At 39.7% G+C, this 26129-nt stretch overlaps 1 protein-coding gene across 2 annotated transcripts in view; it reads right to left on the reverse strand.

The window, feature by feature from the left end:
- Positions 1-26129, reverse strand: part of THSD7B (thrombospondin type 1 domain containing 7B) — a 1060674-nt gene that overhangs the window by 828019 nt on the left and 206526 nt on the right. Inside the window, exon 1 of one of the 2 annotated variants that reach the window (XM_010330508.3) lies at positions 21641-21914. The exons of the other annotated variant lie outside the window; for it this stretch is intronic. The gene's annotated coding sequence lies outside the window, so the exon portion shown is untranslated. Of the gene's footprint in view, positions 1-21640; positions 21915-26129 lie in introns of those variants that run through there. 2 annotated transcript variants of the gene reach the window in all.

Consider the following 26129-nt stretch of genomic DNA (forward strand, 5'->3'; position numbering starts at 1 on the left):
TTTAATGTCTTACCAGAAAAAAAAGAAAAAAAAAAGTGTGCCTAGCCATTTCTGAAGCAGAGAGCATTGTTGTTTTAATGACACAAGGAATGAACCAAATAAAAGGCAGCCCAAGTAGAAAGAATGTTCGTCTTACGAAGAGTCTGTGCTCAAAATTGTTATTTGTAAAAGCTCCACTTTGATTACTTTTCTTTTGCCCTGAAAAGTACTTTAATATTCAGCTAGAAATATAATTCATGGATGACAATATTGCCTACCAACTGCAAGAAAAATAAGACAGGGTAAAGGTGAGTTGTACCATATTGCTACTGTGACTTGAAGCTCAGAGATCACTTTTTAAAAAAGTATTTTACATGGTGGCTCATTAGGAAATAGAAGTTTCCTCACGACACGCATTCTTAGAACACCCTCTGGTTTACTCCATCTATGTGGTCTACGCTTCACACTTGTAACATGAATAATCTCCTAACCAGTAAGTTCTTTCAAGGAAACTCTAAAGGCCTAACTGCCATGCATTTCTCTTATGAAACTGATGAAGAAGCTTTTCACAAACTGATTCACAGGCAGCATTAAGACCATTGATTAACTAATTTACTGAAAAGGAGGTGATGAAACAGTGGGTCCCACCAATCATTTGCCCCAAGGCTCTCTACCTTACTCTTGCTCTTTTCTGCTAGGTGGGGAGCTGATTCCTGCAAATTACAATTCCGACACTCCTCTTCCAACTAACTTCTGATTATGGTCTTCCAGTTGGAGGGCCTGGCAGGAGATTGGGGGTTGGAGGCCAGGAGAAGCTCTTAGCTTTATACCCACTCTACTGACCTTAGGGCAGCATTTTCAGCAGTGCTGTGACTCCTTCAGAGTTCTAGGTCCCTCTTGGTGGCTCCACTTCTGGGCTCTGCTAATTCCACCTCCTTCGTTGGTCTTTCCTTCCTGCTGTAGCTAAGCTCTGAATTGTTTCACCACCTCCTGTTTGTATTTCAATTATCAGAAACACCTTTTGAATGAGTAGCCATCTTAAATTCCCTTCACTGAACCACAGGGCCTATACTCTCTTTTCCTAGCTCAATTCTGACTGATACGAGAACCACATAGATAATTCATGAAGAAACCATCCCAAGATTTTGCTAGCTAGGTAGAATAACACACTAAGCCATAATCAGCCTTTAACCCTTTCACTCACAGTGTATGCAGCAGGTATAAGGGTCCTGAGAAAACAGAAGATGAGTAGAGAATGGACAAAAAGACTCATTCAATCATTTTTCAAATGCCAGGCAATGCACTGGATGATGAGGTTACAACAATGAGAAAAAGCAAACATGACCTTCACAATGTCTAATATAATGAAGAAGATGAGCATGCATGGAAAATCACACAACTCAGTGGAAGTTTGCAACAGCATACACTCAGCTCTGCCTGTATGTTTGCTCTGAAAATGTAATATTCATATATTAGGAAACAATTTGAGCATAATGTGCTCTTCCTCTACTGAATGTTGTCATTCCTCTATTTTGTTTTGTTTTTTTAAATTGACAGATAACATTGTATGTTTTTATCACATACACCATGATGCTTTGAACTACATATACACACTATGGAATGGTTATATCTAGCTAAGTAACACATACATTACCTCACATAGTTATCATTTTTGTGGTAAGAGCATGTAACATTCACACTCTAAGTTTTTCAAGAATACAATATATCAACACCAACTATAGTCACCTGGCTGTATAATAGATCACCTGAAAATTATTCCTATCTAACTTTAATTATGTATCCTTTGACCAACATCTCCCCATCCCTACTAACTACCCCAGCCTCAGATAACCACCATTCCATTCTCTACTTCTAAAGCATAATATAATTTCATGTTTGCTATGCAGCAATATCATCTGGCAGAAATGCCAGGTGAACAAGCAAAAATCTGCACCCAGCTGAACACAGCCAAGTGGTTCAATGAAGAGAATTTAAGACGGGTATTCATTCAAAAGATGATTTTGACAATTGAAACACAAACAGGAGATGGTGAAACAATTCAGAACTTAGCTACGGCAGGAAGGAGAGACCATTGAAGGAGGTGGAATTAGCAGAGCCCAGAAGTGGAGCCACCAAAAGAGACCGGGAACCCTGAAGGTAGTCATACACAAACACAGCAGAAGCACATACCTCTTCTGGGCCCTCAGGTCACTCTGAGCCACACTCACTGAGCGTTACAACTTCCACACACATTTCCGGTAAACCCCTTCTACCATGTGGCAACCCAGAAGCTGCAGATTTTCCAAAGCCTACTTCCACAAGTACATTTCAGATCTTTTCCAAGGTAAAATACATTTATTAAAGTATTTAGGCATTTCTTAACCATTTTACACACGCAAAACCATACCAACATTTTGTATTAGTTTCCCATGTTTTATTTTACGTGTTACTATGGGAGTTTTTAATGTTGTGCCCTACCCGCTTTCTCCATAAGCCCTATGAATTTTCACTGTGTGATTTTTGCATAGCATGGTGATTTTCAAAAATGTACGTCACATGTTATCCAAACAGACTATACTTTGAAGGAAAGGGCAATGGTGCTTTTTCTCCACCTTCTAGGAGAGCAGAGTAACAAAGAGTAGCAGGGCCATGGCCATGGAGACAAGAAGCAGGGCATAAACAGAGATAATCAGAGGAACAGCGGGGTGAAGCAGTAGGAGGACAGGGGGAGAGATTGAAGTGTGGTCGGAGAGAAGGCCAGAGAGTTGAAGTGGTAGACGGGTCTGCATGGAGAGCCTGACAGGTACAGGAAGAGGGGACGGGCCATAGTGGACTAGCAGGAGGGAGCTGGACACATAGACAATTAGCCAATAGAACTAGTAAGTAGGCAGCTGGGCACGGTAGCTCACACCTGTAATGCCAGCACTTTGGGAGGTCAAGGCAGGTAGATCACCTGAAGTCAAGAGTTCGAGATCAGCCTGGCCAACATGGTGAAATCCTGTGTCTACAAAAAATGCAAAAAAAAAAAAAGCTGGGCACAGTGGTGGGCACCTGTAGTCCCAGCTACTCAGGAGGCTGAGGGAGGAGAATCGCTTGAGCTCAGGAAGTGGAGGTTGTAGGGAGCCAAGATTGTGCCACTGTACTCCAGCCTGAGTGACAGAATGAGACTCCATCTCAAACAAGCAAACCAAAAATAAATAAATAAATAAAACTGTTAAGTAGGCAAAATATAAGGCCCCATTTTCCCAACGATGAAATACAAATTAATTCATGTTGGGCCAGCATTAACAATGCCCCCCCCCCACCAAACTCCCACACACACACTTAATTTTTGATGTGTATTAAACTAAAAACATCTACATATTAAAATTTGTTATTAACCCTGCTACACATGCATATTTAAAATCACATTATAAGAAATCATATTGTGATTTTTTTTTTTTTGAGGCGGAGTTTCGCTCTTGTTACCCAGGCTGGAGTGCAATGGCGCGATCTTGGCTCACCGCAACCTCCGCCCCCTGGGTTCAGGCAATTCTCCTGCCTCAGCCTCCTGAGTAGCTGGGATTACAGGCTCGTGCCACCATGCCCAGCTAATTTTTTGTATTTTTAGTAGAGACGGGGTTTCACCATGTTGACCAGGATGGTCTTGATCTCTTGACCTCATGATCCACCCGCCTCGGCCTCCCAAAGTGCTGGGATTACAGGCGTGAGCCACCGTGCCCAGCCATATTGTGATTTTTAAATACTGCTTTCACATATTGCACGAAGCATTTTACACATACACAGTCTTTATATACCTCTTCCCATTCTTCACAGGCATTGGAGGGATCAGTGTTGGCTGTCACTATGGGTATCCACCCCCTTCTAAGTCTTTTACTCTTTCATTATGGGTGGAAGTGTGGGCCTGTTTTACACCTCTTTGGAACTTTGAGGAGCACTAACAAACTGCTGCCTAGGTTGTTCAGTGAAAAGCATAAAAAACAATAAATGCCTTAGGATTGAAATGCACATCTAAAGAGATCAGATTTCGGAAAAAGAAACTAAAAATTCTGTTTAAACACTTTGTTCAAAAATTAAGTTTCTGAAAGAAAGCCCTATACATGAAAGACTTCGTAAGGTGATTCTCACTAATCTACAGAATAATTTGGGTAGGGAGAAGTTCCTTACATACATTGAAAATGAAAAACAAGTCAACATTAGACACTAAAGAGAGGTGATCATAAGGGGAAACTGGAATCAGCTCACCTTGCATAAAGGAAATCAAATCAAATGAGTTGGGGGGATAAAGATAAAAGAGAAAATACAAATACATGCACACACACAGACACACACAGAGCTATTATCTGAATGTTTGTGTCTCACTAATATTCATAGGCTGAACTCCTAACCTCCAAAGCAATAGTATTTACAGTTAGGCTTTTTGGAGGTGCTCAGGTTCTGAGGGCAGAGGCACTCTTCTGCCATACGAGGACACAATGTTCCCCCTCCCCAGGGGACACAGGAATGAGGCACCATGTTGGAACCAAAGGAACTTGCCAGTGCCTTGATCTTGCACTTCCCAGCCATCAGAACTGTGAGAAAGTAAATTATTTGTGAATTAGCCATAATACATAAATTATAAATTATTCTGTTACAACAGCACAAAAGAGACTAAGACAGACAGACATAAACACACAGACACAGACACAGACACATACACACACACACACACACACACACACACACACACACACACACACTTGATATCACCTGATCTGTGGTGGACAGCCAGACTACAGCCTTAGCTAATGCATCCCTTCAAGTCTGGCCTTTACATTTTACTGATTTGGACCAGACTCTTTCTCTTCCACAAGTTCTTTCCATAGTATTCTGAATACAGGACCTTTCTCAGCAGGTTGGACCTCAATCCCTGCATAGAACTAACCTTATTTGCGTCAATAAGCAGTTTGTTTGCATTTTTTTCACAGGCTTATTGTAGACCAAATAGGTCTGTGCACATGCATATCTATTCCTATTTAGAGTAAAATCCCATATATTGCATGTCCAAAACCCCAGAAAAATTAAATAAACAGAATTTATAGTGCCATTCAATGATAATTGATTTTCTTAGTGTTTCTGGGAATACTCCAAGTTCCTTAAGGAACTTTAAATCATCAAAGCAAGATTAACCTATGTTCAGTGAAGTTTCCCAGATTTTTTTCTTACTCTAATATGATTCATTTAAGAAACACTTAAATTAGTTCCTAATGTATATGCAGTAATGTGCTCAGCATAATGGAGACAATCCAAATATAATGCAAGGTGTGGGACCTTAAAGCAGTTACAATACTCATTAGAAAATAAAGGCCAGATCATAAATTAGCTACAATATAACAATATTTATACTAATGCCACACACCAACAAAGACACTTTTCTTTCTGTTATAATGTGTCCTGAGAAACTGGATAATAAATTTGATATACTTCCCAAAGGAAAGATATTATAAATTAGAAGTTGTTTTCCTGATCAAGGACTTGGCATTAAAAAAGAATACACACACACACACATACACACACACACACACACACACACACACACACACACACACTTCCAAATAGATCACCAAACAAAAATTGCAAGAAACCATGGTAGCCTTTTGACATGTATATCCAAAAAGGGATAATAATTATGTAGAAATCATACAATAAGAGCCAATGTACTCAAGTTTACACACTTCATAAAACTCTAATGTAAACTGTAATGTATTATAAACTTAAGGCCAGCTCTGATAAACACAAGTATATCATTAACCATAGTTTTGCTTGACTTGTTGGATTTGGAAGTGTACTTTGGGGATGATTTTGATGGCCTGAGTCTCTTTTAAAAATGAACTGATGCGATCTTTTTCTCCAGATAAATCTGCCTGCAGTGTTCAAATTCCTCCCTTACCTTAGAGCTGACTTATAGACCCAGGGAAGGAATTTAATAAACGCCTGTCCCTAATGCTTATAGAGGAATCAGTATGCCTTTTCTCTTTTAAAAAAAACTGACCTAACATTTTTTCATTTCAATCTCTTCTATCTCTTGAATTTCCTTAATGTGATAGTTTCCAATCATAGTTTTTAAATGAGGAAAAAGTAAACATGGAATAAACCTAGAGTGTATAAAAAGATATCTAAAAATTTAATGGAGAAACTCCAGCAGCAATTATTAGATAGGTACCAGAGGAATTTTTTTAAAGATGCATCAGGTCTTTCTCTGCAGCTGCAGCTCCGGGTCTCGTTTCCACTGCTCTGTGTCCTGTTCGCCTAGACGCCTGGCTTGTGTGGCCCTGTGACCTGCAGGTATTGGAGATCTACAGCTACGACGCCAGGACACCTTAGAAGCCTAGAAATGGAACCATTGACATTTAGGGATATGGCCATAGAATTCTCTCTGGAGGAGTGGCAATGCCTGGACCCTGCACAGCAGAATTTATATAGGAATGTGATGTTAGAGAACTACAGAAACCTGGTCTTCCTGGGCAGACAAGCAACCTCATCAAGCAGCTCACTGACACCACAGCCAGGTAAATCCACAAAGATGGGAAAAAAACAGCACAAAAAAGATGAAACCATCATCAAAGACCAGAACACCTCTTCTCCTTCAAGGCATCACAACTCCTCAACAGCACAGAATGACAACTTGACTGAGGAGTGTGACGAATTGACAGAAAAGGGCTTCAGAAGGTGGCTAGTGAGAAACATTTCTGAGCTAAAGGAACATGTTCTAACTCAAAGCAAAGCAATCAAAAACCTTGAAAAAAAGTTAGACAAAATGCTAATTGGAATAACCAGCATAGAGAAGAACATAGACGACTTGATGGAGTGGAAAAACACAGCACAAGAACTACGTGAAGTAAACACAAGTTCTAATAGCCAGATCGATCAAGAAGAAGAAAGGATATCAGAGATTGAAGATCAACTCAATGAAATAAAAAGAGAAGGCAAGACAAGAGAAAAAAGAGTGAAAAGAAATGAACAAAGCCTCCAAGTAATAAGGGATTATGTGAAAAGACCTAATCTACGCTTGATCGGTATACCTGAATATGACGGAGAGAATGAATCCAAGTTGGAAAACATGTTCCAGGATATTATCCAGGAGAACTTCCCAAGTCTAGCAAGGCAGTTCAAATTTCAAATTCAAGAAATACAGAGAACTCCCCAAAGATATTTCTCAAGAAGAGCAACCCCAAGGCACATAATCGTCAGATTCACCAGGGTTGAAATGAAGGAAAAAATGCTAAGGGCAGCCAGAGAGAAAGGCCAGGTCACCCACAGAGGGAAGCCCATCAGATTCACAGCAGATCTCTCTGCAGAAACCCTTCAAGCCAGAAGAGAGTGGAGGCCAATATTCAACATCCTTAAAGAAAAGAACTTTCAACCCAGAATCTCATATCCAGCCAAACTAAGCTTTGTAAGTGAAGGAGAAATAAAATCCTTTACGGACAAGGAATTATTGAGAGATTTTGTCACCACCAGACCTGCCCTACGAGAGCTCCTGAGAGAAACACTAAGCATGGAAAGGAACAAGTACCAGTCACTGCAAAAGCAAACCAGTTGGCAAAGACCAAAAATGCAATGAAGAAAATGAGGCAACTAATGGGAAAGAAAACCAGTCAGTAACAAAATGGCAGAATCAAATCACATATAGCAATATTAACATTGAAAGTAAATGGCCTAAATGCTCCAATCAAAAGACACAGACTGGCAAACTGGATAAAAAGTCAGAACCCATCGGTATTCAGGAAACCCATCTCACATACAAAGACACACATAGACTCACAATAAAGGGATAGAAGAAGATTTACGAAGCAAATGGAGAACAAAAAAAAAAGCAGGGGTTGTAATCCTAGTCTCTGATAAAATGGACTTCAACAAAGATCAAAAGAGACAAAGAAGGAAACTACATTATGGTCAAAGAATAAATCCAACAGGAAGAGTTAAGTACCCTAAATACATACGTCCTCAACACAGGAGCACCCAGATACATGAAGCAAGTTCTTAATGACCTAAAACAAGATTTAGACTCCCACACAATAATAGTGGGAGACTTCAACACTCCACTGTCAATATTAGATAAATGAGCAGAAAATTAACAAGGATATCCAGGACTTGAACGCAGAGCTGGACCAAGTGGACCTAATACACATATATAGAACACTCCACCCCAAATCCACAGAATATACATTTTTCTCAGCACCAAATTGCACATACTCTAAAATTGAGCATATCATTGGAAGCAAATCACCCCTCAGCAAATGCAAAAGAACAGAAATCATAACAAACAGTCTATCAGACCACAGCGCAGTCAGAATAGGACTCAGGATCAAGAAACACACACAAACCCGCATAACCACTTGCAAACTGAATAACCTGTTTCTGAGTGTCAACTGGAAACTGTCTCAAAAAAAAAAGAAATACTTAACTTCCATAGAATCAACCCAAACGCCCATAAATGATAGATTGGACAAAGAAAATGTGGTACATGTACACCATGGAATACTACGCAGCCATAAAAAACAAGTTTGTGTCCTTTGTAGGGACTTGGATGAATCTGGAAACCATCATTCTCAGCAAACTAATATAAGAACAGAAAGCCAAACACCGTATGTTCTCACTCATAGGTGGGTGTTGAACAACGAGAACATGTGGACTCAGGAAGAGGAGCATCACACACTGGGGGCAGTTGAGGGGGGTAGGGAGAGACAGCAGGGAATGGGAAGGGAGGGGAGGATGGGGAGGGATAACATGGGGAGAAATGCCAGATATAGTATGCACCTAAAGTAAATAAATTAATTTTTAAAAATAAAAAAATAAAAAATAAAAAGATGGATCAAAATATTTCTCATAGAACTTCAGAGACCTTGGCTTGTCTTTTATGTAAATTCCTGGGTAGGACATTGATGGATTCATAGTAAAGGCGGTAGAAGGCAGGCTATACCATGGAGTGCAGGGTATGGGGGTAGATATTTACTTCATTCAGCTAGGACTGGATGAATATGATGCAGAGAGAGGCAGAAGAGACACCAAAGCTTGAACTGAGTCACGGGAAAGAGAAGTATACAGGATTTATTTTAGGGACAAATTTAGCTGCCACTGATGATCTACTGAAGAAGACTAGAGAAGCAAAGTGGAAAATTAAGTATGAGACCTCAGAATTAAGATTTTGAATGACAGTCTAGAACATGCGGATCTAATGACAATGTGAGCAGGAAAGCAAGGTGAAGAAAGCAAATTAATCTGGTGCCATGAAGAGGGTGAAAGCAAATACAGAAATATACAGACAGAGGAGTGTAGGTATTCTTGGAAGTATGATTTCCATGATAATTCTGTCAATCAGAATATTCTACAAGCATGTCCTTCATTCTTTCCACACTCTGGATGCATAAACATTTGGTGCTCATAAGGACATCTGTGTCTGAGTACATGTTCATCTTTATGCATTCCTTCAACAGTTTGCCACTTTTAACTTTTTGGCTTCAAAGTCCTCTAGGAAGAGAATCATGTCTGTGTATTAGGCAACATCTCCCCTCATCCCCTGCAGAGTCAACAGGGTTTCTTCCATAAAGCATTGTGATATTTTCTACTAATAAATTCTAATTAACTTTGCTTTTACTTACCTGTGTCTTTCTCAATTTTCAAAACCTAAAATTCCAACCTCAACTTTATTTGGTAGCTATTCTTTTTGGCAAAGTATCATATATGTCAATCTTTTTCAGCTTATGTTTACTCCAAAATTACTCATCTTCCTTATCTAAGTCTTCAGTAGTTATTTTGGTAGCTTTAAAAGAGAGAATCAAAATGGCAGGATCATGGGAACTTTGTCAATCTATTCTTGGCTCCTCTAATATACAAAGATTCTTCTTTTAATCACCACGATGAATAGAGACTGGAAAACATCTATTGGACTTGACAACAGGGAAGTAATTCATGACTTTGGCCAGAACTATTTCAGCAGGAGCAGTGGGGGCAGACTACAGACTGGGTGACTCGAAGAGTGAGTGAAAAGTGGAGACCTTGAGCAAATTCTACTAGTTTCATAAACTAGAATTTGAAAGGAAGGGAAGAGATGAAGTGATAACTAGAAACTGAGTCAGAAGTAGTTGCTTTGTATTAAATGGGAACGTTTGGGGCTCTCATGTACTATGCATGAACTTCTGACAGTACATTATAAGTAACCTTCAATTTCACTACATCACCCACCATTTCATTTCTTTCCCATTCGTTTTTGCTCTTGTTCATAAAGCTTCTCTAAATCCAAGAGAATGCATAATCTGATTGTGTTATTCAGATCTGTCCCAACTTTGCAACTGGTGAAACCTCTGGAGCACTATGTTTATTTCCTTCTACCCCTTCAAATTATCGCATTTGTTGTTGGTTTGAGCAAATTATATTTCTGAACACATGTCCAGTCCCAACAGGTGAGAATAATTTTTCCCTTTCAGTTGAATTGCTTGCCTCATCTTCTCTCCTCTTTTCCTGTCATTTCTCATCTTATCATTTTCCTATCATTCAAATATCTGTATGTTTTCTTTTGGGTTGCATGTGTGTGTGTGTGTGCCTGTGTATGCACAAGTGTGTGCATGGTCTTGGATGCATACATGAATGCTCTACTACATTTCCATCAGCCTAGGTCCCCTTCCGAAGCCTTCACAGCATAAAATATTTCATAGTATTTTGATCCTCTCTTGGCTTTCAGTTTGGGGGCTGAATAACTACTTTGCTATTTCAGGTGCTTTTATCTTGTAGGCATTTGCTAAATATCAATGCTTGCCAACTTTCTTGCCAAATCAGTGGATAATTCTGTCCCTGTGTACATTTTTCTGCCACACACTGACACATGCCAGGACAAAAATTGTTTATCTTAGATTATAAGGATTTGGATCTCTCTTTATTTAGACTGTGCTGTGAGCACCACAGGTTTTCGAAACAGAGTTTAAGAATGCTATCAAGTTCTAGGTGGACCAGCAAACCAGTGATAAACCTTCTGCCTGCATTGTGAGGCTGTAGGAGAGCATTGTTATTGCTGTTTTTGTTTTTATTGAATCTTGGAGAGGTTTCTTAAGCCCTAGACTACAAAATGCCATGAAATAAGATGTTATGTTAAAGACCAAAGAAAATATAAATACTTCATCTTAAAGACTAGCATATATAACCCAGAATCCAAAAAACGCTGGAAAAGTTGTGACAAAACAAATAGGTGGACAGGGAGCCCAATTTCTTTCTTCCCATGCTGAATCTACCCACATATAAAACCTAACAGATTCAATAATTACCCTTGAAGCATCCTTCTTTGTTCTCCTAACTCCACACAAACTCTGAAAATTTCTTAAGATCATGGCCAATTCTTGGGTATCACTGTGCACCCTGACCGGGCCAACCATAGTACATATATTTCACACTACAGGCAAGCAGTACATAACCATTGGCTGAATTTGTGTTGAGGAACCCAGTAGGCTGAGAAGAATTATGTTAATCTAAGTATGATAAGCTCCTTTCCTGGAAATTGCTAAAGAAATGTCTTCTTGATGATCTGATGCCCCCACTGGTAACCCCCACTGTTCTGTAACTGGCTCATGTAGTTAACTTAGCAATGCAGCATATTCTATGCACTTGATAGGGTATTTAAAGGGGCTTCACCTCTGCAGCTTATGCAGCATTTCTAATCTTTAGCTGATTCCTTTTGCTCACAAATATTAAATGGTCCTCCTGGTATTGCTTAGCACTGTATTCTTTAAAAGATATTGGGAGCCCTATGCAGGCATACATGAACATATTTTTATCCTGCTCCACTCCCCACCTCCCATATGCATACCTCCGAAGACCACTTAATGTGACTGAATGATGAGGTTCTTTATCCCTTGAATAAAATAATTTTTTATATTGAATGACTCTATGATTAAGGGTACATCAGAATAGAATCCTGCAGTGTTGAAAAGAGAGGTCCACATTCCCTTACTCCTTTCAGATGAAAATCTTTTTCTAGTGCCCCAAATTGTTACAAGTCACCAATGGAGTGAGCAGAGCTAATCCCGTCACAGGCAAAGAAAAGGACTGAGACTAGACTTTGTCTTCAGTATTTGAATTGCAAATTTTATATAGATGGTCCCACTGTAAATATGGCATAACGGCTATATTTTAATTCATATGTATAAATTAAATTAATGTACCCCTGTCATTTAATTCAATACATACCTGTTGTGTACATACCCTGCAAGGTGGCATGATCCAAAAAAGAGTAAGATGCATTCTGTGCTTTTATGGAGCCCATGCTTACTGAGAGAAATAGACATATATAAATAAAGTGATTTGACTTTGCCGAGGACAGAGAATGTGCATGTCACATCTCCGAAGTTTCCTCGAAACTGGGACTGGCATCTTATACTTGCTTTTATCCACTCTATGTCACGGACACAGCAGGTGCTCAACAAATACTCTTTGAATTTATTCACATAGCTTATAAACAAATGCATCTTGGACTTTACATCTGTTGGTCTTGCTATGTGAAAACTGTTTAGTTATAAAAATAAAAATAAAAGAAGTGGTTCACTGGGAATATATTATGTCCAGAAGCATTATGTTTTCATTCCACTAACTCTGTAATCCAAATGAAATATGTAATAGTCATGCACACGCTATACACGACATAGCCTTAGAGTCTATCTCCACAAGGAAATTCTTCTTTAAATAGTTTAGAATTTTTCTAACAGATGTCTTGTTCTTAATATTCTTCCAAAAAATAACTAAAGTCAGATTTAAGCTACCTGTGAAATATGCATCCCCCACCACCAAAAAAAAGACTTGGAATGATTAAAATGTTTCACATTGTCATGTACAGCTGAATAGAGGTTGCACTCACAAAGGAAACACAGGACTCTTTTTATATGTTACACACAATGAAAGGCATGTCACATTCTGTTTTTTCAATTGAAGCATGTCACAGCCCAGAGGGTCTGTTACTGTCAGAAATTCAACTTCAGAAAAGCCCTTCAGATCACTGAGAAGAATGCTACCTGCCAGGAAATGAATCAAACCTACCAAAAAATTACTACCATTTGATCAGAAATATCACTTTGGCAGGCCACGGGCCACATGTCATCTCCAACTGCAGTCATTATAATAAAGATACAGTAAAAGAGGGCTGAGAAATATGCACTAAATGTAAACCAGAAAAACTGGTTATCTACAATCCTAAAGGTTATTTTTAGGCTATGCTCATTATGTATGCATTAGGCTACACATACACACCAACAAACATAATCAAAAGAAAAAATAATCTGGGATTATTAGGCTGGAAACAAGAAGGGTAAGGTGACTTCATAATGTGTATGAAGAGTTGTAAAGTGGAAGCAAGCCAGACATACCCGCTCTTCCAAAATGAAAGGCATATGGGATTCAGTTTTTAGTAGATGAGAGTAATAAGATAGAGAGAAATCTTCCTATCTTATGGGTTTTGATTTTGTGCTTTTAAGAGCAGTAGTCATGGAAGTGTTTTTCTTTTTTAAACAGATTATCTATCTTATATGTGTATAATGTTTAAGAAAAACATTAATAAACAAATGAATGGTCTGACATACACAAAGACTGTTGGTGTGTGCCATTAAAAGGAAATCCTCTTTTGTCAATAGGCAGGTGGTAGGGTAGAACTGTTAATAGTATAGATTCTAAGCATGTTCAATATGGTGGCCACCAGCCACATGTAGCTATTGAGCACTTGAAACGTGGCTGTCTGAACTAAAATGGATGTGCTTGTAAATGTAAAATACAGACTGGGTTTCAAAGATGTAATACACCAAAGATCTAAAGCATCACATTAATGACTTTCATAATCAATACATATTGAAATGACAATATTTTATGTATGTTGGGTTAATAAGATATATTATTAAAATTGATGTCAATGTTTTCTTCTTTAATGTGGCTACTAAAAAATATAAGATTGCATACATGAATTGGATTTATGGCTCATGCTCGATTTCTAAGGACTTGTACTGCTGCCTGTGTACAACTTCCGACTTGGTGCAAATCACTCTCTGTTTCTACATTTGTAAAATAAAAATAATGATCTAATCAACCTCATAAGCTTTTTGAGAGGATTTCATAAGTTAATCCATGTAGAGTAGCATGTGACACATAGTACATGTGTAACAAATCTCAGCTACTAATATTCAATGAGCACACCCTCTTTGCAAGGCACCCTGACGTGTAGTTGCTCATTCTCTGCTTGAATACTCCCAAAGATGGGGAACTCACATTTCCCTGAGATAGCCAATCACTCTTCTAAACAGCCCTGAATCTGAAAAAGCTCATTCCTGAAATGAGTAAAAATTTCTTTAAAACTTTGGCTTTTCTGAGCTTCTTCCTATATGATTCTGCCAGAGGCAAAGAGAGAAACTGGTCAGATTCCAACAGTATATTTGTTTAGAAACTGTTAAGAGCCATTAGCATTGGAAATGAGTTTATTATACACTTTCATGGAAGTTCATTTCAAGAAAACTCATACGGAGCCATCAAAATACTTTCAAGAAACAGATCTCCAGAAATGTGACTTCTCATATATGCTCAACCAAAAAACAGTCCTTTTCTCAGTAAAGTTGTCCACTTTGACCAAGAACACTTTCCTGTTGGGATATACTTGGAGCAAAAAGGACAGACAGGGACACTCACCTGAACAGATCACAGGAGTAAGCCAGGCCCCCAGAAGCAACCCACACTCACATCAAACAACTAATTTTCCCTTTTTTGTATTCTTTATGCTAATTTCAAAAGCTAATGCTTTGCATAGTTGGCAGGACAGTTCTGTTCTAATCATAAGCCATTAATAGGAATATGGTGTGGATTTCCTAACTATGTCTGTCTTTTCTGAATTTTCCATTGGTTCATCAGGAAGTCAACACTTTTATATGTGAATGTATCTAGTCCTTTACAATTTTAAGATGATATAATCTTCATGCACAAGGTCTGTGCAAAATCAAAATGCAGCTTTTTTCCATATTCCCAAATGACATTTCTACCTACAGGTACAAATAATTCAGCAATACTCTTCCTGTCAGTCATCTCCATTGTCTGTAGGGGCCCTGGCAGTGGGTAAGTGTGTGTGTTCTCACATTTTGGATAAATTCCAGCAGCAGTAAAGACTGAGCCTGCTGAATAAAACCTCAGGATTAGGGTAGTCTGATTTATCAAAAGCAGAATTAGGTCTTGCAGTCTAACAATCTGGGATGCTCATCTAGGCTCTGTGGTTTACCAGTTGCATTCATCTTAGACAAGGTACTAGACGTCCCTCAGATTCTGTTTCCTATTACAAAAAAATTGGACTAAATAACAGTACCTACTTTGCAACATTATTATGAGGATTAGACAAACAAATTCTAATGTACCTAGCTAGGTATGCAGCAAATTACAGGTAATTAATAGTAATAATTACTAGTCATGCTTGTTGCCTACCTGAATATTGGTAAGCCTTGCCTTACAGATAGATCCTCAAATGGCTGTTATTACCCAGGCCCCTACTCTGCATCACATTCTTCTCTCCAACATTTTCCAGAATTCTCAGCAGACAGTGGTGCCGTTCTTCATTCTAATCCTTTACTATTACAACTTCACACATAGATGCTAATAAGAAAATAGATTCAATCAAACATGAAAATTAGAATTTACCACCTGAGTTGTTCAGACAGAGAGAGGGCTTTATGAATTGGCATCGTCAGTGAAAGTTCAGTGGAAGTATACTTGGAACTGGATTTTGACTAATAGATACAATTTGGATAACTGGGACCACAGAAGTAGGGAAAGCAACATTTTTGGCCACTTTAAATAAATGTGAGTCTTGTGGGTGACTTTAAAGAGATAGGTCTAAAGGAAGAAGAAATTGGATAACAGGAAATTAATGACAGGCATGAGTTGAATTGATGTAGCATCTGGAATCCTATTTTTTCTGTTAGAGAAAGAAGCATAATTTAAGTTACATTTTTCAGGGACCATTTAGCAGTGCTGGAGTTTAGTTTTAGCTAGAAGAGATCCAGAAGAAAGCACCAGAAAATTTTCCTCAAAAAGTATGTAGTCATTAACATCCCTTGCCTCTCTGTGATTGGTCAGAAGATATTCCAGTTCATAGAATGGGTCAAGTCAGATGAAATAAAAGCCCCACTAACAATATTTAATCACAAAAATGAATGGAAGTCAATATGAAATAAATTGAGTTAATTCTGAAGACTGGAAACAGAGACTGAGAAAAATAATTACTTTTTCCCCAGAAGAAAAAAACCTTGTTGAACTACTCGCACATACATACATTTTAATTAAGTGGTCTTAGACAGCTGTGGGGTAGAAGAATTTACAGTTGTGGCAGATGACCTAGGAGGGGGGAAATCTGGCTCTTCCTCTTAACAGGAGAATGACTTAATATCCTTATTTTATATTTTCTAAGAAAACAAATTAAATTGAAGGTAGAGTGGCTTTATATGAATTGATAACTCAGAAGAAAAAAATTTTGATACCTCTGGACTCTTAGATAATATAAATATAACAAGATTTAAGTATTTGAACAACTAGAAATGTTAGATACAGAAAATTAAAATGTAAACGTAAACAGATTCAAGTTCAACTACTTGATAGTGCCAATGGTTGCCCTTGTTCTTATTATGAGTACAAATATCAAGAGATAATATTTAAAATATTTACCAGTTGGTAGGTCTGAGACATAAGCCAATCAAAACAGCCTTAAGAAATATCACTGGAGTGTGTCCCAAGGCCCCCTTACCATACCAGGTGGGTGACACCTAGTGGCTCTATCAAGAAGTGTCTAAGGGGAGTTGTCTGTAGGACCAGGATGATAGTGGAAACTTCAGAGGGCTCAGAACAATACTCACAAAATACACAAAATATTTCAATATTTTTATGAGTATTTCAATGTTTTATAAGTAGTTCAATATTTTTACCAGTAAGGCTGTATCAACGTGCACTGTCTAAATTGCCTTGAATATGTCTCACATAAGCACAAAAGGCAGGAATCAATAAAGGAGAGCCCAGAAGCAAACTCTACAAGAGATTACTGCAAGCCTTAGTCTTATTATAATTAAAATCTTTCATGTATGCATATTACATGAAAGATTTTTTAAATGGTATGCTTTTTAAAATACCATCTGAAAGAACCCAAAATTAAAATATGTATTACTACAAAGCTGCAGTCTAAGACTAAGGCAACTGTGCCTAACTGCCACGAAGTTCAGAGATTTACTCAACACTGATTTTTTTCCAGAAGTAATGAGCTGTTCACTAACATAACACTAGGACACAAATCAGCAGCCAGCCCTCATGTAGGCAAGTGGAACATGGCCATGAGCCTCTTCCAAGTCAAGGCATTGAAGAATTGTTTGTGCATTAGTTACTTAGGATTCTGTTTTTAGCCATGGCATATTTAATTACAAGAGACTCATAATTAAAATATGCCTAGAGAGGCAAAATCAAAAGTGAGCATCATGTCCCTTGTTGCAAAACACCTAAGATCAACAATGATAGGCTTTTTTTTTTCATGCAGGAAATATTTTCACACTTTCACAGATCCTCACATCTAGGTCAATGTCTAACCTTTTCTAATATGAGGACCTCGTCTTTTTAACATCAAAAAAATCTACTAATTTCCACATCATAGCAAAGAGTTGTGTTTTTAGAATCTATAAATTTCAAAAATACCTCATAACCAAAAGTTAATATAAATGTAGTGCTGCTTTTATACATACTCTGTTGTATTCATCACAACAGTAATACACACACTTAAAATATAGTAGTTCCTATAGGTGCCAGATGACTTGATTGTTCAGCTTACAAACCACACTTAACTTCAACTCCCCAACTGCCAAAAGCATGAGTCCCTATCAGCAGTGAAACTATTCTACAGCATCTCTAGAGTTAGTTTCAAAGTTTTAACAAAAGATATGGAGTAATTGGATTTCACTAATATTTGATTTTCCCTTTCAAATGAAATGCTTGATGTGGTAACAACAAAATGATAATAATAAATCACTGGTGGATTACAAATAGGCAAAATAACTACATCTCTATATTTTGCATAACTATCCCATACTAGGATTCATGGCTTAAAATGAAAGCATAATTGCAGGAATTCAGTGACTGGGATTCCTATTTTCATCTGTCATACTTACAGGTGACCGGAAATTATCTAATCTTCCTTGGCTTCATTTCAAAAATAATCACTGTTGGCTATTAAGAATAACCACCCATGAACATCCTACTAAAATCATCAACAAAATAATTCAATTGACGGAGAAGTTTTAACGGGTGGGAATAATGTTTATCATCTTGGAGCAAAGGTGCCTGTGATTTTAGATCTGTTAAACTACAAACCCCACTAAAATTCACAATAATAAATTTCTAGAATTAAAAGTGAAGTTAAAAATCCCTCTACTTTCACAGGTTTAACATGCTAATTATCACTTAGATATTAATCCTGTTAAGAGCTCTAAATTAACGACCTGTGCTATATTTAGGAAGCTGTCTGGTGTTAAAGTGAGTGCAGCAGCTTTTTTATAGTTATATACTGGGAAATGTCTTCTTTTGAAAATATGAAGCACTTATGTGCAATCTGTATTCAAAAATCCAACAGCATATCTAAGTTACTTATGTAGTTTTTGATACTACAATACCCAATAGTTATTCAAAGACCCAGCCTTTCTGCTTTGTCTGCAGAGAATCTCTGAAGCCTTAATGGTGCTGTTCTTTTTTTCCCATCAAGTAGTATAGTAGTCACTACTTAGAATCCTTTAATCTGTTTATCTTAATCATGTATTTAATATATTGCATCATTTGTCATTTTCACAGTTAACTAAATAGGACCAGTCAAATATTCTTCATCATTCTATTCAAACTTTTGACATGATGTTATTATTTTAATGTCTAATCTTTGTACAGTGTGCAGAACAGCAGAAGAGAAGTTTTGGCAAGACTTCTTTTTTTTTTTTTTTTTTTTTTTTGAAGGACTCATATGACTCCAGTTTCAATTTGTGAAGTATAATTAAAGTGAGTTGACGTGCTTTAGAATTTTTCTTGTTTGGACATTCCTCCTCCTTTAACTTAGCACCTATCTTTTTATTCTGCTTTTTCAGTCTATTATTTAAAGACAAAATTCTTTTTGCTGATATTAATAAAAGAGTTATTCCTTCAGAAATAGGATCTGCAGCAATCAGACAAGGTCCTTCATAGCCTTTCTAAGGAAGTACATTTTAGTGCCATTTTCCTTTAATTGCTCTCCTACTTTATCTCAAAAGGCACACTCAGCCGAGAACAGAAAGGTACCTCTCATTAACAATTTGTTACTGTCAGTCTTCAAACAGTGGAGTCTGTGTTTACATTGTTTTTATGATCAGTAATTATTTTTTACCTAACAGTGTTCCTGTTTCTTAGCCTTTCAACTCTCTAACAATCAACAACTTTGATGAAAAACAATGGGCCAAGAGATTAAGAAATACTGTAAAGACCATTTTTCAAGTATTGATTTAAATACTAAGGTTGACATAAAGTGAGCTCATCGTATTATAAACCCACAAAACAGACTATCAAAGTCCACCAGCAGTAGACAGCTCTTTCCTGGACCACATATCTCCAAGCCCTTATCACAGATCAATCTAGAATATCCAAAACTCTGGTTTATAGGCGTTCAGGGCTGCTGGATCTGTCTGTGCTGATATATACAAGGCTATATAAAAAGGTAAGAATCTTTTTAAAGTCAACAATGACATCCACGATTTTTTCAGAAGTATCTGTCTATATTGTCACAGGGTCAGGAGAATTATCTTCATCATATTTTTCACTTAAATTTGCATGAAAAAGAGTTTTTAACCCTCAACTCTCAGCAGTCAGATGAAGAACACACACACACACACACAGCCCAGGGATAGAAAAAAAAAAAAATTCAGGGAATTTGCCAGATTAGATCAACTATCCTCAGAAAACAGAGAACTGGCTACATTACGATTCAAAAGAAGGCTCCTATTACTAATGGCACTGAGGTTTTAAAACAGCAGTGTATCAAAGTAAAACCTCAAGACAGAAACTTTATAAATAGCTTCTAACCCACAAAAACACTAGTTTTCACTCACCACTGAGTAGGACTTCTTGATTTGGTTAGTATCACCCTAAGTGGCTTTCAGGAAGCCTTAAACAACTGCTGAGTAGAGTCAAGAGCACAAAAAGGCTTCCCTGGAGATTACCTCCTCCTAGTTACTCAACAAACTCAGATTGTCCTGACACCGCCAGACAAATAACTGTATTCTTTTGACAGCCAAAGATTACCTGTCAAAAGGAAACTCCACACACACACGTTTACATACACACGCATGTATACATACACACACACAAACCACAGTCTGGTTGGCATCAGCCCTTCCTGCATGGGTTACCATTTCCATGATAACGGAGCACCCACACAGGTGTACCGCTGAGAAACACCAGGCAGATTGTCATTTAATGAGCGCCAAGGAGTCTGAGCGTGGGAAAATGCAAGCTTCCAGAAGACCATCCTGGCAATGAACAGAGCACCAAGGAACCCTGGTATCTTCCGTAGAACATGCCACAGTCCCATAATCTTAGTCGAACTTCATCTTGGACTATACAGTATTGAATCGCAATACCTCTTACGGGTAGCTTAGACCTCAGGCATTCCAAAAAGAAAAAGTACCATTAGAGCATATGCACTCCCTTCGCCAAAGAAAGTTTGTTTTCTTTTCTTTAAAAAGAGATTGGGAGAGAGCTTAACGCCCCCTCCTCCACATCCCCTTGTCCCCTGCCAAGTTTTTCAACTTCAAATTCAAAATAAGTGGTCACCAAACAGTAGGGTTCCGTTGCATATTAAGATAACTTTAATACTGAGGAACAGTGTAAGAGAGCAAAAGCGACAGGTGCAGATGAAAATACGAGTGTCCTCCTCCCTGGCCCTCACTCTCACGCCCCGTTCCCAGTTTCCACTCCATCAAGAGCAGGATAACATGTCCGACCCCAGCTTGCCCCTCGCGCCCCGCAGGGACCGGGGAAATATAAACTGTTGCTGCAGCCTCCTGACACCCCACTGATAAATCAGAGGAAGCTGCAAAACTTCTTGGCTTGCTCAGCTATCCTCCACGGGCACTGAACGCCCACACGCAGATTTCGCAGTAAGCGCTGCGGAAAGGGAACCCTCAACCTGTTTGCAAAGCCCGAAAAACAACTCCCGGCCCTCGGATTTTGGGCCCCAGGGCTCCCAGCTCAGGATGGGAGACCCCCGGTTGCCTTCATCGGTACCTCCCAAACCAAGCTGGAGGTGAAGGGAACAGAGCTCCCGCTGCCCCTGTCCCACGGCTCGGCCGCGTTGCGTGAGGTTGGTGCTCAGGTCGCCTTGTGGGTCTCCTCACATCGCGCCCGGGGTAGCCCACGCTTCCCGCAGCCCCAAGCCAGAGGCGTCCGAGATCTGCTTCCAAGTTCCTGCGTCTGGCCAGGAGAAGGGGCGACAAAGGCTGCTCAGCGGCGAGGAAAGAGCAAAGTCTGCGCCGGCGACTCGCCCCCATCCCCAGCGCTGCCACTCCGCGCCCCCACCGGCCGGCCACCAGGCCGGCATTCCGGGCTCCGGACTCCACGCGCTCGCACTCACCCGTCTCGCCAGAGCCGCCGTAGCCCCTGGGAGCCGCTGAGTCCCGAGCTTCCCGAGCGCAAGAAAGATGGTGGTGTGTGTCTGGAGACCACCCATTCCAGCGTCTGGCAACCCGGCGGCGACTCTGGCTCCTCAGCACTGAAGCACGAGGAGGAGGAGGAAGAGAAGGAGGAGGAGGAGGAGGAAGAAAAGGCGCAGTCGGACGCCATCTGCTGTACACCTCTGCGCAGCCATTGGCTGCCTGGTGCGTCCGGGAGCCACGGGCGCGGGGCCGCGGGGAGCCACCTTGCGCCTCGCCTCCCCAGGCAGCTGCTTCCCGTCGCCCCCTCCTTCTCCCCGTCTCTTCCGCCTCCTCCGGCCTCTGCCGCGCACCCGCAAGACCCTTGGCTCAGCCCGCTCCCCAGGGTGAGCTGCCGAGGGCACGCTGGCCTCGACCTCAGCTCTTATGCTCCCCGCAACTGTTTGCCGCAACTTTGAAGCTTCAGGGTGCTGGTGCGGGCTGGGTAAGGGGACTCCGCAGCTAAGCTGAGCCCAGAGTACCCAAGCCACTGAGAGCCGCGGAGAGGCTCGAGTGCTTTGCGCCTCGGGGTCCATGAAGTGATGGGGGGAAAGAGCAAGAGAGAGTGGGAGTGCCCTAGGCCCCTGTTGATAACATGCCCCCATATGCACACACGCGCGACACTCAGAGACACCGTAAAACACACACACCGAGCCATCCCGCACGGTCCGGATGGTCTGGCGTTCCTCTGCAGTCACTGGGCACGAGAGGGCTTCGGTGTTAATAGGAAAAAAGACAAAGAAAATCCTAGCTGGGGAGTCCGCCTCTCAGAATCCGTGGGGGAGAGAAAGGGAAACATAGTGGTGACTCTGGGAAATGCCGGGAGCTGGGTCCATACCTGCTTGGATACCCCCCTGCTGCGGGGCTCCCAGCGGCTGTCAGCCCACGCCCACCAGAGCCTGGGAAAACCCCTAGCTCTGGGGCCTCTGTTTAAAGGGTTTGCAGTGCTGGGGCTCGGGGACCGGAGTTGCGGGAAGCAGCGCCTTAGGCTCCTGGGTATCTGATGCCAGAGGCAGCGAAGGAGGTGGAGAGTCCGAGTCAGCCCAGGTGAGGCAGGAGTGCAGAGAGCTGAGAACACGCAGGCAGGCGAGGAGCAGAGTCACAGCTCAGGAAGTCGTTTGCTTACTCTCTGACACTTGTTCCAAACCTTCCTGAGTTTTGACACCTTTGATCTAGGGAACTTCTTAGGCTTGTTCAAGAGAGATGAAGTTGCTTCAAAAGGGAAAAGGGGCGGGGAGAAGCATGAGGACTACCTATTGCCAATTACAGGATATTTTACCTGTCATATCTCTTTAAATGTGTGAGCCCAGCGACAGCAGGGATTGTATCTTTTCTATTTTATCCTATGCCTGGCACACCGTGAGTGCTTAAAAAGAAGCAAAATAATAATGATAAAATTAAAGCTTGATGTCATAGAGCAAATTAGATTCAAGAGATAAATAGAGCAGCTAGGATCTGTCACAGGAGAAAAAAAGGAAATCAAAAGAATATAAGTGCCTTTATAAAGAAAGATGTGAATATGTTGGTGAGGGGCATCAACTCAGCTTGCTGTGGGATGATGGGCTCTGAAAGTAGGAAAGCCTTACTTAATATTTTAAACAGCAATCGCTATTCTCCCTGTAAGTACTACAGTCACATTCTGGGTTATGCATTTTTTTTTCCTGACATCACTGTCTTAAAAATAAATCAGCTGCCACCCAGATCCCAGAATATTTTCTTAAATCCAAGACCATGATTTATTACTCTCAAGAGATAAAAGGCCAATCCTGTGAGCCAGGGGAGAGAGAAACTGGTCCATTATGTTTTATTGTAATCTCAATATATACAGATCAATAGCCAATGAGTCTCATTTAAGTAACTTTAGGAACAACAGCCAAAGAAAAACATTTCTGTTTTCTTGAACTATTACACCCAGGCTTCCCAGGTTTCAGTTTTCCCAGAATCAATGCTGCATTTTCAGGCCACACCCCCAGCACACACATCCATATGGAAGAAAGGCTTGTGTTTGCAATCTGTCGGGAAAAAACGATATGAAGGATGACTCCTGAGTATGTCATGTATGGACATCTTAGTAGTTATTTATCCCCCTCCCTCACCAGAGACAATGATTTTTTTTTTCTTTAGGCTGGCAATTTGCTTTCAACATGCATTCGATTTAATATGCCAGCCCATTCTCATTAACCCTTTGCTCTACAGCAGCTACCACTTACAATACCCAAGAATACTTTGATGCCTCAGCAGCACATATACTAAAATTGGAAGACACAATTTTCTCCCTTGAGGCATTGTTTAGGTTTGGTCTCCTGGTTTTTGAACCTAGGATAAGAGATCATATTTATATGGCAATTCTGTTGGGATTCTTAAAAAAGGAGAATGAAATCTAAATTATTTTTGAAATATAAAGAACCATGAGTGTTAAACATTGTAACATTTGACTCCTTTAAAGAGAACAATCACTTTTCATTAAAGCACTGCCGACAACATATATTTCAGTATAGTCAAAGAGTTATAAGATGTCTGAACTTTAACTGTGCGATTACATACAAATTTGATAGAAGAAAAATGCAGGCACAAGACTCATTCTAACTTTCTCCATTTCCAGCTCAAATTCCCAATTTGTTTTAAATGCATATTTTACTGATAATATGAGTTTCTTGCAACATAGTCAGCTTTGGTTCTTAAAAGCACTGCCCTCAAAATCTAGATTAGGTTAGAAACATTAAAAGGATAACCTAGGTAAGGAAAGAGATATCAGTAATGAAGACTGTAAGAGCGGGGACAGATATTTTTTAAAATAAGTGAACAAAGAAAGGATTTGGAAGAAGGTAGTCTTGATTAAAAAAATAAAAAAGGTGGCTTCATTATTCGTAAGAAATAGTTGAATGTGCCAGGGTTGGAAAATAAGCTGGAGATTAGAAATTCCCATAACCCTGCACACACGGATGCCCAAGGCCTCAATCACCACCAGGCTTCCAATGAGAATAAACAAAACAAAAGTACAGTGGCAGAAGAGAGGGGATGGGAGGAGAAAGTCTATTGGGATTAGATCCCCATTGGGAGTCAAAGAGAAACCCCAGAGAAAAGTAACCCTACACTAGCCAACTATGGGAGGAGTATAAATTTACATTTCTGTTGTTCTCCTGTGTGTTTGCCACTGCTTTTTCTGAACACGATGTTCTCCATATAGTCTAACAAGCTTTGATGGGAAAGTGCTATAGAAATGAAATAAACAAGCAGTGGCATTAACCAAGGAAGAGCTAAAGAAGGCACATAGATTTAAAAATAATAATAAAAATAAAAAATAAAAAGCCCAATCTGAAACACAAGTTGGAAATGCAAACATAAGACAGTATCTTGGACTTGCCCCCCAGGGAGTTGCTGCCCAGGTCTACAACAGCCCATCCACTGAAGCAGTAAATGAGTCAAATATTCAGTCACTGGGGGACAAAACAGGAGGGAAGGGGGAAAAGAAAAAGAACCATGATCGTCTCATTTACACAATTCATTCAGGCCAATTCCAGGTTGGATGAGATTCTGTGGCAGACCTGAACATTTTTTCTGCCAAAAAAAGAGCATTTAATCCTGGCATATAAATTTAAGTTTTGAGCTTCGTCCAGTAATTTTATTTTGATGTGTCAACATCTTAAAATACAATGTAAAGATAATGTCTTGAAAAGTAGTGTTGTGGAACTCCACTGGCTTCTGGCCCAGTTCAGTTCCTCTGAGGCGCCAATGCTTTCCCAGCAGACGCTCAACACTCGCAAACTAAGTCCTGAACCATCAGCCTCAGTCATTCACTTAGCAACATACTTGATTAGTGTCTCCTATGTGCCTGGCACTGCAGTAGTTATTGGTTATTCAGTGCTACAGAGTCCCTGCCCTCATGGCATTTATAGTCTAATGCAGTAACAATAAACCGGTATGCAAATGACCATAAACATGTAATACGAAAGAAAAGGAAAAGAATCCTGCAATAAAAAAGGAATGCAGTAGAGTGGGGGTAGAAAGGAAGGTCAGAACCAGGCAAGATCTTTCAGAGGAAATATTTAAGCTGAGACCCAATCATGAATGAGAGGTAACATTTATGAAGATGTTTCATATTAAGCAGTAGGCTAAATCCTTCATATATATATATATATATATATATATATATATATATATATCATTTAATCCTCATAACTACTCCCACATGTGGACACTATTTTCAACTCCGTTTTACAATAGAGGCATAGGGAGTTTAAGCAACTCAAAGTCACACAGCTGATAAGTAGAAAAGCTAGAATTTGGCTAGGCATTCTGGCACTACTGTGTGCATTTTTAATCACGGAGATACATTGCATTTCATATACGTAGGCATCAGCCAAGAAAGGGGAAGAAGGAAAATACATGGCCTGTGGCTGGAAGAGGCTGGCACACAAAAAACTCATCAGA

Source organism: Saimiri boliviensis, chromosome 5, assembly GCF_048565385.1.
Source record: "Saimiri boliviensis isolate mSaiBol1 chromosome 5, mSaiBol1.pri, whole genome shotgun sequence".
Taxonomy (NCBI): domain Eukaryota; kingdom Metazoa; phylum Chordata; class Mammalia; order Primates; family Cebidae; genus Saimiri; species Saimiri boliviensis.